This window comes from Anastrepha ludens, chromosome 6, assembly GCF_028408465.1.
Source record: "Anastrepha ludens isolate Willacy chromosome 6, idAnaLude1.1, whole genome shotgun sequence".
Lineage (NCBI taxonomy): Eukaryota > Metazoa > Arthropoda > Insecta > Diptera > Tephritidae > Anastrepha > Anastrepha ludens.
Window position 1 is genome coordinate 68,398,795 of NC_071502.1, and position 19,913 is coordinate 68,418,707.

Here is a 19,913-nt window from a genome sequence, read left to right on the forward strand (position 1 = left end):
AAGAGTTTTGTTTTCTTCTCCCGAGAAGAGAGCTAGCCAATAGCGAACTGCTATATTGGCAGGTATGCACTCGCATGTAGGTAAATTAAAAATATTTACACAAGATCAAAGTGAATTCGGAGTTAGAGTCGAAACTGAAGTTTACGTGCTTGCTGAGCGCCACTCTGTTCGTTATTCGTAATATTTAAAAGTACTCGCATACTTGTTGACGTGTGCTCCAAGCTTTCTTTAGCTCTTACCAATAAGTTTGTTCCGGTTTTTTTTAAGCGACTTACCACAGTCGTTTCTGAGACGTTCGCGAGTAAACTACTTTGTGCGCAACAACAAACGTGAAAAGTGTCACTAACGTATTGTTGTCCAGCAATCGTAACCAACACCAGCATATGTTCAGGTGTTTGAGTGCTAGTAAGTGTCACATTGGAACGTAGTTAAATGCAGCGCAATGCAGTGGTGTTGAGCCCACATTGATGACGTTGAGTTTTTTGTGTATAGTTTTATTTTAACTGGACAATTGTAGTGGTTACGCGCGCGAGCTACTTCACAAACGCCACCGCGTAAGATGTGGCATTTTTTGGCATCACATAGTTTGTCGTATGATTGTAAACAAAAGCACTTTAAATTAAAATTAAAAAAATAGCTTTAAAGCAAGCTTATATGTTTAGTAAAAAAAAAAAAAATAAAGAAAGGTTGTCGTTTGTGGTAGTGTGGTGTTGTGTTTGAGTTCGCTAAATATAATTGGAAATGAGAGCAGCTGTTATTAATTAAAAAGTGTTCTGCAACAGTATAAAACAAACAAAACTAAACACCAGCTATGGATTTATTAAGCCGTTTAAATTGTTGATTTGTTATTAAACTTGCGGCGAAAGTATTGAAATATTCTGTAAGAATACGGAAATAAAATTTGTTGCAATGCTTAAGTAAAAATTTTAATTCCAAAAGTATTTAGCACTGAATTAAAAAAAAGTGAAAACTTCTTATGACATAGAGTGTAAAAATCAACTAAGAATAAAAGTACCTAAAAATCTTAAGTTTGGGAATTTAAGGAAAAGAAAAACAAATACGCAGAAAAGCAAGCTTAAAAGGTGAGACATACTTTTTGTAAATTATTTTATTGCATTTGTATATTGAAAATATATTTGAAAGATGCCACATACTTTTCAAATAATTTTTTTACATATTTATATTATATTGAAAACAATTTTGCAGTACACACTAATGAAATTAGCCCTTACACATTTTCCGTCTAAGTTGAATTTTGAGCTTTGGTGTATTAAGAGATATGTAGTAAAGTTGTATAACAAATATTTCTCTGGTGCATTTTAATCCGTAAAATCCCTCTGTTTCCCTCTGTTTTCCCGCAAAAAAGACAAAAATACACATGTATTAAGTAGTAACCGTCTAACTTTAGACGTTTAAAAAAATGATCTCCGTTGTTTTTTGTTTTACAAAGAATGTAAAAACTTTGAGTCCCTAAAATAAAATTTAGACGTAAACTTTCAAATCGCCTATAAACGTGTAATTTTTTTTGCTCCCCTCTATTAGAATCCATTATCCATTGTTATTTTGGAACACGTTTGTTTTCTCGTGCAATGTTATTTAAGGGGCTTCCACAAGTGGTTTCGTATTTTACTAAATTCTTTTTTCTACATGTGTTGTTTCCACACTACAAAAATAATATGCACTTTTCATATTGCGTATGGTGGAATTTATGGTGGATATTATGGTGGAATGACAAAACAGCTCGCGAAAGTAAAAGGAAATTATGTGAATTAAATATGAAAAAATTTTAGCTTTATTTACTTTACTTGTGCCGTAAACTTATTACACTGCTCGGGTCCTTCATAACGTAGACATAAATTGCCGACTTCACTCATCAGCAGTGTCAGTACATTTTTTTCTTGAGCTTCTTTCTGATGTTTTGGTAATAAAAAATATCTTAAGGGTCTTAATCTGGCCTTTGCGGAGGCGAGGGTACTTAAGTGTTTCGAAATCGCACTTTTTTGGGGCAGTCTTCGGAACATTACCCTTGTATGTACAATTGTCATCCAACAACGGAAACGAAAAAAGATTTATCTTTAAAAAAGATAACGACATCAATTCTACGTCAATTAAATTTTATTTCATTAAAATCAGTTCAGTAGAACCGGCTATATCGTTCCGTTGTCCATGTGATGACCATTTTTTGAAGGCTTTTTTAACAATAAATTAAAACATAAAATACTGAAAACAAAAATAAAAATAAAAAATCGTTTCCGTTTTACAAGCTTTAAAGAAACACCCAAAAACACCATTTCAAATGAGGCGAGGGCCTTAAAAAGAAATGTTTTCTGGGCTAAGGTTTTAAATCAAATAGGATTGACTTACATACAATTTGAAATGCAACGAAACCGTGTTAGAATGCCTTTTTCTGTGGAAAGAAAAAAAGAGCAATATTTCTAAATTGTATTAAGGTCAATGAAACAACCCAACATTTCATTTCATTTCGTGTTCTAAATGGTGCAAATGATTTTCAATGGAAAGAATTAATAAATTTTTATACTGGTGCTTTAAAGTACAGACAATCCATTATAGATGAATTTTTCCAGCAGACGACTTTTAAAGTCATTGCCGTATGTTCATTTAAATGAAGTAAAACATATTCTAAAAAGTTTTGTAAGATTTTTGCGAAAAATAAATGAAAATATATCTAAATGGGCTCCAAAACCGTATACCCCAAAAAAAGTCTGAAATTTCAATGAAATTTTCCTACTTCTTCCTACTAAAGGGGTTTTCAATAAGGGCGGGTATATGTAGATGTTGTCAATCATGGCGTTTCCTATGTGGCACGTAGCGCCATCCTGCTAGAACCACATGTCGTCTAGGTCCATATGGTTCAATATGGGCCATAAGAAATTGGTTATCATCGTTGTGTAGCGCTCGCTGTTGACGGTGACCTCCTCACCAACGTCGTTTTCAAAAAAGTACGGACCAATGACGCCGCCGGCCCAAAATCCACACCAAACAGTAACTTTTTGAGGTGAACCTCGTGTGGATTGGTGTCGTCCCATGTACGGCAATTTTTTTTTGTTAACACAGCCATTCATCCAAAAATGCGCCTCGTCACTAAAGATGATTTTTCGCCCAAAACTGGGGTTCTCTTCCAAACGATTCGAAGCCCAGTCAGCGAACAAACGGCGTTGTCTATGGTCATCAACTTTGAGCTCCTGGGTCAGTTGGATCTTGTACGGGTGTAGGCCCAAGTCCCGACGCAAAATTCGCCAAGTTGAAGTCTGCGAAAGGCCAAGTTATTGTGCACGGCGAGGAATAGATTGCCTCAGGTTCTGCTGTACACTTTCATGGACCGCGGCAATGTTCTCGGTTGATCTTGCGTTCCTTGAACCTATGGGTATTGGCTGATTGTTTACTGACCCGGTCGTCTCAAATTTGGCAACCAAACGTTGAAGAGTCGACTTTAAAGGGCCACCACGTCTACCGAAAATTTGATAATAAAGTTTTATCATTTGAACGTGCTGTTCAATCGTGTAACTTGCCATGATGATTTGGCATAAACAACTGAATAATAAACAAAAGATTTGACAGATGCCACCAAAACAAAATGGCTGCCACAGGGCGCCAAAATCGACCGCGCCAATTGAAAAACCCTTTATTTTTGAAAGCATATAAATAAAATTTCTTTGAAAGAGTATCAGTCAAAAATTACTGTCCCATTTTTCAAATGCTTTGCACCTATGTGATGTGATATTATTCTAGCACAGTATTGCCACCTGTTTATAATTAAAACAAATTAATTTATTAAAAATTAGCAAGTATTTCAGCATGAGTATAGAAGCAAATATTGTTAAGCCAAATTTATTTCACAAATTTTTTTATAGCGTTGTTACTTGAATTTTTACGAAAAGTAGCAATTATCAAGTTGAATATCAAGATATACATAGGTATCAAATGAGAAGATTTTAAGCCTCGATACACAAATATTTTTAGCTGGTGGAAATTAAGAAATTGATTACAAAAATGTATTAATTGGAAAGAAATGTACATATGTATATACAAGGCGACGCAAAATTAAACATCAATCTCGTTTTTGAATAACTTTTTTACTAAATAAAATAAATTGTTTTGAGAGATGGAAATATTTATTTTGACCTTTGCTGGTCTATTTGTTTACTGGAACTGTCTAATTAACAAGTGTCAAATATGATTGATGTACGACGCCATCTACAAAAAGCATATATCTTTCGATAGGGTGATTAATTTTGCGCCAGATTGTATATACAATACACCGTTGTATAGATAGGCTTAACTCAAGAATGTCATTATCATCTAATTTTACTTTAATTAGATGTTAGGCTATGTGTATGAAACAAAAATATTGAAAAGAATAAACAATTAATGAACTAAATAAAATATTTGTGTATGATGTTGCACCTAATTCTTACAGCGCAAATGGCAAACGGTACTGATTAATTAAGTATTAGTATGTGAGTATCATGCGTATTGTGGCCGCCGTAGCCGAATGGGTTGGTGCGTGATTACCATTCGGAATTCACAGAGAGGTCGTTGGTTCGAATCTCGGTGAAAGCAAAATTTATAAAACCATTTTTCTAATAGCGGTCGCCCCTCGGCAGGCAATGGCAAACCTCCGAGTGTATTCCTGCCATGAAAAAGCTCCTCATAAAAATATCTGCCGTTCGGAGTCGGCTTGAAACTGTAGGTCCCTCCATTTGTGGAACAACATCAAAACGCACACCACAAATAGGAGGAGGAGCTCGGCCAAACACCTAACAGAAGTATACGCGCCAATTATTTATTTTTTTTTTTTATCATGCGTATTATTACTGAACGATTTTTAATTAAAAAGTATTTTTTGAATGTTCCTGTCCCTTATTTTTTTAATTCAGAACATATTGGAATTGCCTTATAATATAAAGAATCCACAATCTGTTCTTTGAAACTGCATTAGACGAAAGCCGCTATCGATTTTAGAATTTTTTAAAGTGTTAAATAAATTAATAATTTCATTCAAGACGCAAGCGAAGCCGCGGGCACCAGTAATTTAATAAAAAAGTAAATAAATATCACAAAAATGGCTGTACGATTTTGGGCTACGATTTTGTGGCGTAATGACAGAAAGGAAACTAAAATGTACTTCAATTAAATACAGCTGCCAAGGGCGCGTAGCAATTGCATGCAGGCTGCAGCTGAAATAACAAAAATAATAAGAATTAATAATTACTTAAAAAAATCATGAAAAATAAATTCTGTGCACTTTGACGACTACATATATACATACCCACACGCATATACAAAATGGAAAAGAAGACTATACGAGTAGATAGCAGCCACCATCAGCTAGAAAATATCTTCAACAACAAACAACCAGAATCCGCACAATCCGTCAGCCATCTTCAGCACGACTTGCATTATAATTTTCATTATAAAATTTAATTCAGTTTTTTTGCTAAGTGTGTAGGTGCTCACATGCATTGTAACGAATTGTGCTTACTTGGTAAAGACGCCTCTAGAATTGTTAAAACGTAAAACCCTGCGCAAGCGCATTAACAATCGCAATCGTAGTCCCAGTAATAGTCATAGCACATGCCAAGTTAGTCAACAGGCGGGAATGCAATGAAAAGCGACCGTGCTTTGTAATTAAAGTGCATTCCAGCTGCGGATATACTTACATACAAACACTTGAATGCATTTATATGCACATATTAGTTTATTTATTTATGCTTGAATATTTTTATTGCTTGCAACCACAGCATACCCATCCGCTCCTGCAGTCATCGTTATGCAAGTATGGGTCTAAGTGTGCCCACGCAATAGGCAATAATCAGCAAAAGCACATAAACAATAACAACATAAACTATTATGGTGAGTGCCAATAAAGCCACGCATACTCTGTGACAACATCATCAGCGTCATCACTTCTTTTTTACGTAAATCCTACACCGTCGCCACCAACAGCGCTTCAGCGCACCGGTGTCGGTTCGTGCAGTGCCCAGTGTATGCCGAAATATGTCACCATGTAAGCCACACATAGTCCCTGGCTGAGCAGTCAGCTGCAATGTCTGTCAGCAAGCAAAGCGGTCAAAGAGCGAGTCATTCTCAGCCACTCAGGGAGCCAACCAAGCGCCCGGTTAACGCCGAAACCTCGCTGTTCAACAAATTCATAAGTAAATACTTATAAGTACAGAGCTTGGATTTTGGAGAGATTAAACTGCAAGAATTCGTAGAAAAGAAGTTCAAAATTACAATAAAAAACACTGAACTGACCATAGTATTGACCATATATCTATCTAACGAAATACTGTTAATAGATATCACCCTGATTTTTTTTTTTACATATCAAATAGGAAGTCTTATGCATACTTATCTAAACTTATTAATTTTTTTGGTATTATTTCATCGTTGTGTGACCTGCATTTAATAATACTACGTCTAGGAGCAGAATGGAAAGAGTGCTACGGCCGGCTTGCTAATAACGCGGCTGCGCCTCCTACTCCTACAAAGGTTCTAGAAATTGTAATAGGACTATGAATAAGTTCGTTTCGGTTTTACAACAGATGGCGTAACTTGATTATTATTCCATCGATCCACATTTCCAAACATTCATTGGAGAGCTACTGTCGTAAGGCACAAACGTCAGTATAAGTTTTTTATTTGAAGCGTAAACAACAATATTTTTACCACACTTGAAAATGTCGAACTTCGTGCCAAATAATGTGTTTTTGCGGGGAATTCTTCTTCATTATTTTAATATGAAGAAAAAAGCAGCCGAAAGTCATCGTATCTTGGTGGAAGTTTATGGTGAGCATGCTCTATCTGAGCGAACGTGCCAGAAGTGGTTTGCACGCTTTAAAAGTGGTGATTTTGGCTTGGAAGACGAAGAACGCGAGGGTGCGCCGCCAAAGTTCATGGATACCGAATTGGAGGAATTGCTCGATCAAGATCCGGCTCAAACGCAAGAAGAGGTTGCAAAAACTTTGGGAGTTGATCAATCAACCATTTCCAAACGTTTAAAAGCCATGGGAATGATCCGAAAGGTAGGCCATTGGGTGCCGTATGAATTGAAGCCAAGAGACGTTGAACGCCGTTTTATGGCATGCGAACAACTGCTTCAACGGCACAAAAGAAAGGGTTTTTTGCATCGAATTGTGACTGGCGATGAAAAGTGGGTCCATTACGACAATCCAAAACGTCGGGCAACGTATGGATACCCTGGCCATGCTTCAACATCGACGTCGGCGCAGAATATTCATGGCCTGAAGGTTATGCTGTGTATCTGGTGGGACCAGCTGGGTGTTGTGTATTATGAGCTACTGAAACCGAATGAAACGATTACGGGGGATGTCTACCGACGACAATTGATGCGTTTGAGCCGAGCACTGCGAGAAAAACGGCCGCAATACGCCGATAGACACGACAAAGTTATTTTGCAACATGACAATGCTCGGCCACATGTTGCACAAGTGGTCAAAACATACTTAGAAACGCTCAAATGGGATGTCCTACCCCACCCGCTGTATAGTCCAGACCTTGCGCCATCCGATTACTATCTCTTCCGATCGATGCAACATGGCCTGGCTGACCAGCACTTCCGTAATTACGATGAAGTCAAAAAATGGATCGATTCGTGGATTGCGGCAAAACCGACCGAATTTTTCACAAAGGGAATCCGTGAATTGCCAGAAAGATGGGAAAAAGTAGTAGTAAGCGATGGACAATATTTTGAATATTAAATTTGTAACCATTTTACGTCAATAAAGTTTCAAATTTCGAAAAAAAACCGCACGAACTTATTCATAGTTTTATTATTTTAATCTTTAATTTAATTATTTAATCTCTTACCGATAGGTCACTGCGGAGCGCCATTAAGTCTAGCAGGGGCCTTGGATTTGGACACACAAAAATCCTAGACACGATTTTGTTACTCTTTAGATTACACTTCTATTTTCTGAAATTTTCCAACAGTTTTGGAACAAAAAGTTTCAAAGGCATCTCGCAACAGTATGGATTCAGGTTGGACGGTTATTTTTATAAATGGCTATAGGCTTATAGGCTAAAGGAAGGGTAGGCAGTTAATTCGCTCCGACGATCTCTCGTTAAACCTAAGTGACCACTACGAATATAGCGTGCAGGTTTTTGGCTTATAACCCCTAACGCCATTGAGCGGCCTCATCAAACGGTACCACACTGAAAGTTTTGAACTTCTTTTTCGCCAAAGGTTAAGCTATGGGATATAACCAAGAACTTTGTCGCGAACCAACTAGTGGACGAGGTCAGAATTATTTACGGTAAACTCCGCAAAAGAACAAAGTGCAGAAAGTGCTTTCGGTGGTAATACCATATGTTGTAATGGGCTAAACAGTTTTTGTGATCCTGCTTACCTTATCTGTATAAGATGGGATTCACTCCAATTAATCTAACCTTCACAGACCATTAGCCGATATGCCAAAAGCACGCTCGTCACTTACTTTCATAGAAACGCGAGGTTAGATTATGTTGATATACTTCTACTGTGGAGGCTCTTTCCGTGTTTCCTATGAACCCTCAAGGAAGAAAAGTATTTGGCTAATGTGTGAAATATACCTATGAAACCGGAATCTATTTATACTTATAGGTGTCTTCATAAAAGCGCCTTTTTTCTGTGTTAATTATTTCTAGTTTTTGTCTTTTATCTACGGTATGGGAACAGCTTTGGTTTTTACAATTAATCAAATTGAACTATGCTTTGCTGCAAAAAGAGCCAAAAAAGATCAACTAGTCAGAGAAATGGTAGAGGCGTTAGCTGAGAAGCACTGCCTTTAACGGCTCATTTACTAGACTTAGCTCCATCGGACTAACACTTGGGGGCTTGAACTTTTCCCTTTTTGATTCTTACTAAAACATGAGTCTTTACTTGATCATTAATTGAGGGCCTACATTTTTATACCGCCTTCGAACAGCAGATGGTTTTTGATGAGGTTTTTCATAGCAGAAATGCAAATGGAGATTTGCTATTGACTGCCGCGGGGTGACTGCTTTTAGAAAAAAGTTTTTCTTTCATTTTCAAGTGCGTTTCAAATGCGGGGACTCGAACCCGGACCGGTGGACACTTTGAATAAAATAGGGGTTTATTATTATTATATACAGTGCGTAACGAGTATATGTGCAGTTTTATTAAAAAAAAATTCCCGAGATAACGAACTAATGGAGATCTTAAAAAATGGTCAATAATTCATTCCTTTTAGTAAAAGATATTTAACAGTACTTTGGGTGAAACGATTCGAACCCAGGCTGCTGTCTTGCCATTTTAGTAGCTATTTTTGTAGCAAATTCTTTGCACTTGTACAATTTTCATTGATTTAAAGACAAAAATGTCCTTACAACCGCTCTATTTCTTCCCCGCCATGCTTTGAATATCTAATGAATTGAAAACAAATTAATTTTAGTTCACATAATACATTTTTCTTCTGCTTAACTGCATTCTTTTACTAATCGTCAAAAGGCTTTTAAGTTTTTGAGGGCGGAGGTGAAGGAGTTCTCGATTTCGTTTCGCTTGGAAAAAAGTGAAGCCATTAAACAATCTTGCGTATAAAAAAGTTGAAGGTGAATTGTGTATATGTATCATATGTGCATATGTGCACATGTTTGCATGTATGTATGCTTACTTAGAAGGCGCTGGCGCAGATTTCAGCAGTAACCATAATGGCGGTGATTTGCTGATTTCTTATTGCCACTGCCAACTACCATCACTAGCTGTGGGAGGGCGGTTTTTATGGTGAGCTCAAGAATGCCAATATGGGCGGTAAGCGCGACAATGGAATTTTTCAAATCTATCTGTGTGTTGGTGTTGTGTAAATGTGGGTTTGTGGCTTAATTAATGATGGTTTTTTGCTTAAGTCAAGCCAAATATATTGCATATGCGCGGTTAGATTTGTGATAGTAGATTTCTGATACAGAAATGGGGTCTTACCGACGACTTGCCTGTTTGTAGCACATTTTTTGCCAGTATTAGAATACTTAAATTTGTTGATTATCGTTTTGCAAAAGGCATGAAATATGGAAATATCAAATTTATTTGCACTTAGTGAGATTATTTTGTAGACGATAGGTTTGGCTATGGGAAACTGCTTACGAAAAAATACCACAGTAAAAAATTTCGTACAAACGAAATTGATGTCCTAAGTTCGCATGATCCGTGTCATACACTTCTCGATTTCCTAGCAGCTTTTCCACAAAAGTTCTTGTTTTTTTTTCTTTTGTACAAACTTGAATTCTTATGGACATTCTCACAAGCCATTGCAGATTGCGCAGCGATTTCCACAGGATTGGGATATGGTCCACTAACTCTTGTCGTTTTTGTGACCAGTTCCCGAAGACTCCGATACACCTTCTCCTTGAATGCGGTGCTATAGCGCGGAGAATTGCAGCCAAAAGAAAGGCATATACGCTTATTGCAACCCAGCTCTACTTTAGGTTTAATAAGGAACTGGGTTTGGATGAAATTCTGTGATGAGTAGAGGGCACAAAAGACCATGAGGGTCAGGTTGACTGAATCTCTTCACATTAACAAGAATGCTTCTGTTACTGATATTCTGAAATTTGTCCGCAAGGCGGAAGATTTATTGAAAGGATTTGGCTTTCAACCAATTCCCAACCTCTGGGCTAAGTAGAACCTGATGTAAAATGTTTAAGGTAGCAGTGCCCGTCAATAGGACTAGTATTAACTACTTCTAAACCATGTAATAGGACACAAAAAATCTTTTAGGTCGAAGTATCGGCCATGCGGCACATTACAGATACAAAATTTTTATTATTAGCTTAGAACTTTAAACTCAAACCATTCCCCTTAAAAAGTATATTTAAACGAATTAGTCTAGGTATTTATCACTTCATTCCTTAGTACATAAGTCTGCTATTCTCAACCAGTTTAAAAAATTAATTAGGTCTACCAACTACTCGCCAAAACCTCACCGCCAGTTAAAGCTTCTGAGTTAAAATTTTTACTTAGTTTGAATTAATTGATTAAATAAGTTATAGTTTGAATTCATGTGCCTGTTCTAATACATACAACTCTGAACATGCATATGAAACGACCAATATGAAGACATTTCTTTAGAAAAATAAGGTTTTTGAAATTTATTAAATATAAATAACAAAGAAAAAAATGGATACAAAATAAAATAACAGACAGTTCCAATTATATTTAACTAAGCAAAAACAGCCTATAAACTGGAATATTTAAATTAAGTCACATTTTGTTTTAACGATATTCGGTTTAATTAATTTTCGTAAATTGTTTTGTTGATTTTTTTATACATTTGGCTCGATACTTCAAATCAGAAGCATTTTTAATGAAATTGTTTGTCCTTAGAATAGCAGAGAATGCAGGAGTTTCCAATTTATTTCGGAAAAATTGTAAGACGTAATTTCAAAGAACTGTAAAGTCGTCTTAACAACTATAACTAACTGTTAAAACTGAATCTGGCAACATTGCTTGACATGTGCTAGAAACCTTACATACTCATCTCGAAACTCAGTATGGCATGTAGTTCGCTTAATTTGGACAATCGATCGGCTGAAGGCAAAAAGGAATTGGGATATTCTATGGCTTATTTGATAGGAGTACTCAGAGCGTAGTAAATACTAGAGAATATAAAAGAGAGCTCAGACAGACTAAGCTATTTTTATACATTTATCCGTTGCAGATGTCGCCTTTGTCCAAAGAATGATAAGGTGCTTGATCAGACCCTTTATCCACCTTTCGTTAAACTGTAAACTGTGTGTAGAATATGCCACTTTTATTTAGATACCGGATTCGGGAATCATTTACACGTTTAGCCCTGTCATCTTTCAAATTTACAGATCCCATTCTGCCATACAAATCGAGATGTCTGTTCTTAAACATATTTTGGATATATAGTTTCACTGCGTAATCGTTTCGAGCGGCAGGCTTTGCACCTCCTGTAGGCCCTTTTTATTATTCCTTTCGTAATAGAAACCCACTTTTTTACACCATTTTCGGCATTTTCGCAATATATTGAAATAGGAAAAATATTGATCTGAGAGGTGAACTCCTTTATATATTTGTTATACTCTAGTATATAAGTTGGCTTAATTATAACCATGACCAGACTTCCTCCTTTTTTTCTTGTTGATGTCATGGACGCTTCTTAAATAGTCGAAACCATGAGAGAGACAATTTTTTTAAACAAACATTCATGTCTTCACGCTATTTATTTACCGAGAAGAAACCAGGGCTTGCCCATTTAAAGCAGCGTTTAAAGTGCTCTAGTAACAAAAAAGTGTGCCATAACTCAAGATGTTCCATAGAGGCATTGAAATTCAGACAGTTTGTCGAAGTTGCCAAAACGCGGATTTCGCGGACTCTTTAATAAGTACAAGGCCTGACAAAAAACTGCACTTCACTTAGACATTAGTAACTGTTATAATTATTCATGACATTCCATAATAAAAGTTTTTTTCTTAATAACATTTTTTTCCATTGTCCAAGGAGTGCTGCACATTCAAAGCGATTCTTAAGTACGTACTCGTATTTGCCTAAAATTTATCAGTGCATGCCGATTTGTTTGTGTGTTGTCGTTTATGACTAAGGAGCATTTCATAAGAATTCAAATAAAATCACAATGCCAATGAGTTATTGAGTGATCATATGGAATGTTACGTTACATACACAAATACATAAGAATAAGTATCTAGAAACAAGAAGATGAGCACAGTGTGTAAAAAGAATACGTGAGTAGGAGAACACCACCGGTTAGGTGGTGGGACAAGTTAAGATGAATAGCTAAAAGCGTCTTTAATGTGGGATAATGAAAACGCAAAGAAACCGTCGTGATGTCTTAGCCTCATGGCTGTCTAAAAAGTTGCCTGACTTGAAGTGGTTGAATGTGACGGAGTGATGGGTTCGAATAGGTACATACATCTTGAGGGTACATACAGTACATATATGTATATACGAGTAATTTTTATGTATGTGTGTGAAGTCGCTAAGCTTTTGAAGGCATTTAAAAACCCATAAGCACAAACAAACATATTTAATCGAAGGTTGTTAAATGAGGAAGGGATGAATGGAGTCACAAAGTTTTAGTTTTTTTTAAGAGAATTAATGAAAGAAAATAAATTTGGTTTTTAGAAATGAACGACAAAATAGCACATCACTCAGTATGCCAGTGAAAAAGAAACACACTCACACACGTGTACACAAACTTCTACTGAAGACAAAGAGCAAAACAAACACAGCTGAGCAACAACAGCAAAAATAAAAATAAATACGCGACATTCTGCCTCGATTGTACGAACTTGCGAGCTTACGAAACCCACGGCTGATTAATGGCTTACAGATATTTTTTGCAGATCGAATTGTGAAGATGCTTACTACGCGGCGTTGAAGTTATATATTGAATATTCTTCATCCACTGCCACGTTTCTCTTTATTATACTCGCAGCACATACTGATCGTCTGCTGTTTGTGTAGGATTATATTTTTCGACTTTATTAATTTGTCTTTGAATTTGGGTGCCTTTGTTAGTTTTGTCGTTGTTTTTGTTCTTCATTTTGCTTTTACAATTCCCTGAGGTTGCGACAGCAGATGATGTCATTCTATGGTTCCGTTTGCTCATTCTATGCGACAGACTTCGGATGCTGCGAGCTATGAAGTTGTTGAAAATATCAAAATATTTATTTATAAGGTTTCTTTATTGGATTTGCTGTTAAGATAAAAAAAAGCTAATTGAATGAGAAAATAAAATTGTACTGATTCTAATAGTGAAGTGATTGAGAAAAATTTAGTTACAGCCGTTGAAAAATACTTAAGAGCGATCCGGTGGCAACCATATATGGACATGTTACATAGAGAAAGGTGCCATAACGGTACTTTTTACGCTTGAATATATTTACTGTGATTACATTCGTTGGAATGCGTTCATTTATATATTTCTCTAGAAGGTTTCGCATTGATTTTTTGCATTTTAGTAGGGGTGCTGATATTTTTGTGAGAAATGTGCTTAAGATTTTCGGTCTTTGTCCAAAATTGTTTGAATTGTTTTCTGTTTTATATTTTAACCGATAACTAAGTAAAAAAAAGTATCTGGAACATTCCTACATCCCTTTACTTTAGTTGAAACGATTCAGTAATATCGAAAGGGAAATATTGCATCCCGGTTCTTCGAAAAGCAATAATAGAGTTGCAAAATACCGGATTATTCTACAGTGTTATTTTAACACAATTAAACGTTTCAAAAGCGATGGTTTTTAATAGCGAACTCCATTGACAGTAACAACTCTTTCATTTTCATTTTGGATGAAAGAGGGTCCAATTATTCCACCAGCCTAAAAACTGCTCCAAACATGTTTGTGGATTAGGATGGCCCAAAACCAATAAAATTCTTAATGCTATTCCCTTAATTTGTTCTATAGTAAAAAACAAAAAAATAGACCTATTTTTTATTTATTTGAATTCCCATAAGAAAAATGCACTTCTATTATTTAATCTCCTCTTTTAATTTCCTTTCACAAATGTCCACAAAATTAAACTCTATGCTTTAAAAATAAAAAAAATACATAATTTAAACTAGAAAATAATTTTTTTGGTTTTTTTTTGTCATCTATTATCGGCCATAAATTTTGACCAAAAAACCCCGATGTTCCTCGAGTCTTTCTACCACTTATGATTAAACGCTTCTAAGAGGGCTTTTATGTCTACGATAACTGCCACCTGATATTTTTTGACAAATATTCGCGAAAAACAGAGTTCTCAAAAGTTTTACATATTTGATACGACTTTTTGAACTCTTCTAAAGAATGGAATCGCATTGGGCCCATGAAATTTTGTGATAAATACCCTTAAACGCAACACATTTTGCCCTCAAATGTCCTATTTAAAACAACTTTATGGACTTTTCTAAAAATAAGAGGGATCATATTGTCCCATAAAAATGTAAAATAATGAGTGAAAATTATTCTCGAAAAATTCTACTACCGAGAATTGATAACAAAATTCCTATCAGAAATCGATTAAATACTATATTATATAAATATTTCTCTGACTAAAATGTGTAAACTTTGAGCCACTTTCAAAAAATTGACACTTGTTAGACTGTAACTTTGTTGAGCAAAAAAAAAAAAAAAATATCTAGATTTGCCCCTACTTTTATGTTAAATATTTATACACAAAATAGTGGGGTGTACAGTTTTATGAAACATCTTACCCATATTCTTTAACAAGCGATTATAGGAAGAATGATCTCTCGTTTTATGTCTTATATTCAAAATGATTGCATCTCAGCATTCCATTTACTAGCCGATGTTCCACATATAGGGTTGTTCAATAGGTGCGCTTCAACTTTTTTCCGATAGGGAGGGCGAACGACGCAATATTTTTTATTTTTCGCTTGTCATTTGTAAACTTCATTAGTATACATTTCATCATGGAACGCTACACACTTGAGCAACGATTGCAAATCGTGCAAATTTTTTATGAAAATAATCGTTCTGTTGCTGCTACTTTAAGAGCATTACGGCCATTTTACTGTCCATTTAACAAGCCGTCCCGTTTTGGGGTTATGTAAAGTCATTGGTCTACAGTAACAAGCCGGCGACGATTTGTGAGCTCAGAGCCAATATTGAACGCGAAATTGCTGGAATTTCGGCCGATTTATGCAAAAGAGTGGTCGAAAATTGGGTTCAACGATTGGACTTCGTAAAACGTGCACGCGGTGGTCATGCAAAAGAAATCGAATTGCATACTTAAATGTATATGTTCAAACTCGATAATAAAAAAAAATTAGTTAAAAAAGTCAAACCGTTTGTGTTTTATTCAAAAAAGTTCAAAAGTTGAAGCGCTCTTACAAGAACATACAGTTTCAGTAGGCAGTAAATACTCAGCCCAGGCGATTCTTCTCAAAAATGACGATGCTGGTGATGAGATTATGAATATTTTAATTGTGAATTTTATCATTCCGAGCGGCACGAAAATACACCGTAACTGCCGTTAGCTGTAACGGGACACCAAGACCATTTTAGCACATTATTTTTGCATAATTCACACAAAAGCAAAACAGAAAAAAAATGTTGTACCATATTGCCATAGGCAATACAAATATTATTATAATTATTGAGTATTTATTGGCACACAACTCATATTGATATTGCTTTTATTTACAGCTTATGGTTATTTTTTTGTAGTTATTGAAATAGCGATTGACAACTTGTGCACTCAATATTTTTTCAGCCATGTATGGTTACGTGTTTCGAAATGCTGTTAACCCATTATTATCAGGCTATAGATGCTGTGCTGGCTGCCCTACGATTTATTAAAGTTTTAAGCCGTATAGGTAGAGGAAAGAAGAATTAAAGTAAAATTAAAAATATATAAAATCTAATAATATTTTTTAATTTTATTATTATTAAAATCTATATACTACTCTTGGCGTGAATTGTGCACGTCCGTTTTTGCTTTTCCAAATCTTAAAGAGACAGCGCAGTTGATAATCTCAAAATAAAGGGTCCTTCAAAATTGATTGCCAGATGTCAGTAGTGAATAATTTCTGAACGGTACCTTTCTTTTGCCATTTTTGATATTTGCCAAGTAGACAGAAGTATAATTTTTCACGATGGAACAACTTGTTTTAATTATCTAAACTTACTACATATGAAATGGTTGATCTTTAAGAAACACATATCGCAAAATTCGTGATTTTGATTGATGGAAATAATCGTCTAAATGCGTTGACAATTCAAAGGTTGGTGAACAAATTTCAAGGAACTGGTTCTGTTGATGATAGAAAAAGGACTGGCAAAACAAAACTGGACGTTCTCTTGAGAGTATTGCTGCTGCAGTACAAAGTGTTGCTGAATAAGGGCTTGTTCGAGGCACGCAATAAAAGCGGCAATACTTCTGCACTGATGACAATTTGCAACACTGTTGCAATTGCTCTACTGATACTTTTCTGATCTTCGGCAAACAAAAATTGTTTGATGCCGATTTATTTGTGTTTGCGCGCAACATTTGCCGAATTCTTGATACTTCAAACGTGATGCTTTTGACAGTGTTGCCGGAATTTTACATCGACTTTTACAAATCATGCAACACTGCGGTTGTGATTGAATCTCGAACAAGCCCTAACCTTCAACATGGATATCTTGACGTTCTCAATAATTAGGTATTCATGAATTGATCACCTGGCGTATCTTACCTGAAAACGTGCTCATGATGGACATTTAAATGATGTCATTTTTTACATATAATTGTTAAAGGTGTATTTTGAATAAAAATAATGAGACCTGAAGAAGTTAAAATTTTTACAAGTTTTATTTTAAAACAGCATCTAGGCGCGTCTTTTGAAATACCCTTTACGCGTCTTTTGAAATACCTTTTACGACGACTATACTCCACGGGAGGGGTGACAGAACCTTCTCTGAAGTTTTTCTCTAATATTATTATTCAGTAAATTTTCAAGACACCAATTAAAATGTTTGACGATAAGGTGATGTTAGTTATGTTGAAGAATTAAAACTTAGCTGAGGTAAAGAAAATAATGGCGCAAAGAAAATTAGGAGATAAAGTTAGAATATCCTAAACTCTCCAGGTAACAATTACGTGTTCCGGTTGTTATTTCTGGTTAACTGTTGGTCAGGGCAGTGTGGTTAACTATCGATGGCACTATCAGTATTATCGATAGCTTTTGAGTAGCATTGATATGGATGGTCTTGGTTTTCGATTGAACTACAGTTTTTTTCACGTGACTTTTCACAGTATGGCATGAAAAGCAGGCTTTCACTTAACGAACTGGGGAACATCATCGGGGGGTAGCAATGTCGATCCTTGTTTTGAAAAAGAGTGGTTTGAATGACAGTTTGCGCTAAATAAGCTACTGATTTTTTAGAGCAAGAAAATGGATCTATGAGCACAAAACGTACCAGTGCGGCCATTGAGGTTTACAGTATCTATTTGCACATGAACCGACATAGAGGGTCTCAGTGTTACAGTTAATGCATTTAAATTTGAAATAAGATTTAAAAACTTAATAAAATGTGTGGTAGAAAACACTTGAGACTCGAATGCAATCTGGTCAACACTCTTTTCGTATTTTGAAGATTATTAGCATTAATATAATATTTTCCACCAAGCCTTGCTTCCTTTTAAATGCGGCCCAAAAGTGTTAAATTCATTACAGATTTCCTTCCTTTGATGTTTAAAATTAAATGGTGTATAATTTTCCTCTGTTTTGTTATAAGAAAGTAATTGATTTGTAGAAAATTAGTTGATATCCCCATTTGAATCGTTTGCTTTTGTTTTGCTAGTGACATGAGCTTCAAATTTTGTACACAACTAATTTTCTTCCAGTCAATTGCTTTCTTATAACAAAAAAGTGGACAATTATGCATTTTAGGAAATTTTTGTAATCGTTAGCCAACAAGGCGTCGTTAGAACTGATGTTACTTGTAACCAACGCCGATAGCAAATATCCTCAGAAAATATCCTAAACGTATCAATACTCGTCGACAATTATCAATATCAAGTACACCGATTTTTCTAAATCACCGTCGTTTACTGTCGCTAATTACATTCGTTATCGGGTAGAAGTGGAAGAGCTAAATACAGAGCTGGTTTCAATCGAGTTGAAACTCGTAATGAAAACGTAATGAAAGTCGGGGTCGGTGCAAGTTTGGAGGTTGTCACAAGTACTTTTTTTTCCATACATATTAAACTAGTTTCTTCACTGATAGCAAACCATGCTTATTTATTTTTATTATACAATATTAATTAAAAACACTTTAAAGCGAATGAGGTTCAACAATTCATTACTCGATTTCAGATTAGGAGATTTGCTGCAATGGTCCTACTTCCCGAAGCAAAGTTGTAATGAATTGAATATTGGATGCTTCATCAACTATCTGTAGTCGTAACTCCGAAAGAGAAGTGATATCGCCTTTTAACATTTTAACTCATGATCTGTGTGCTGTAAAGTGATTTTTCCAGAAGATTTTGCTCCCGAAGGAACTCTTTTACTTGTCTATTTAAGCAATTTTTCATTAAAACGGGATCCTTCGTTTTGACATAAAATTAACACACTTCTGGAACAAATGACCCGTAAAACCATTCTTCAAATAAAGCTAAGGTGTAGCACTTCCATTTGCTTAGTAGACAACAGGCATATCAGTACCATTTTTGAATGAGAACCGATTTTCCGATAAACAGTATTTGTACAAGCAAGGAACGTTATCCTCTCATTACTGATCACAAAAGTTTTATAAGGTAAGAGTTTCCAAAATAAGCCAGACTCATCGGCATTGTATATCTGTTATTTTGTCAAGCTAAATCCATAATTGTTTTGTTAAATTTACCCAAAAATGGGTTGATGGAGTCACTTTCTAAAGTCTACAACCCAACATTTGCTAGCGTGGAAGTCAGCAGGCTTTTCTTGAAATTTGGCATGTAATAACTTGGCTTGCTCTTTTAGCAAATCACTTGTCACTGGTAAGTTTTTTGTCCTTTGATCTACAAACCAATTGAACAACGTCTTTTCCATTTTTGGAAACTCAGAAATCTTAAGATTTTTTCTTTTACCTGAACCGGATTCAGATTGCGTAACAAACTTCTTATGTACTGTTCATTTTTTTAATACGAGTTAGTGTTGCTCTACACACGTGAAAGTTTTTAGCTAATGCATTAATGGAAATTCTCGTATTTAATTTGTTCAGAATGCCAGCTTTTTCTTTTATTATAAGCAACGTAAATTTTCTCTTTGCCATTATGAGACCACTCCATGCAAAAGTTAACGAAAAAATGTCCTTTTGTCAGCAAATGAATTAGACGATGCTTCCGCTAAATTCATTCAGTTGATTCAAATCAAACAATGTCATTACTAGAATGACATCGATGCTACTTCCCCGAGCTTTATGCT

The 19,913-nt window shown here is 35.5% G+C and overlaps 1 protein-coding gene across 5 annotated transcripts in view; it reads left to right on the forward strand.

Moving 5' to 3' along the window:
- Positions 1-257: 257 nt before the first annotated feature.
- LOC128866255 (uncharacterized) overlaps positions 258-19,913 on the forward strand; it is a 229,320-nt gene continuing 209,664 nt past the window's right edge. For 3 of the 5 annotated variants that reach the window (XR_008454924.1, XM_054106838.1, XM_054106843.1), the window contains exon 1: positions 259-1,082. The gene's annotated coding sequence lies outside the window, so the exon portion shown is untranslated. Of the gene's footprint in view, positions 1,083-18,837; positions 19,265-19,913 lie in introns of those variants that run through there. The other 2 variants (XM_054106842.1, XM_054106839.1) reach the window with 2 other exon arrangements.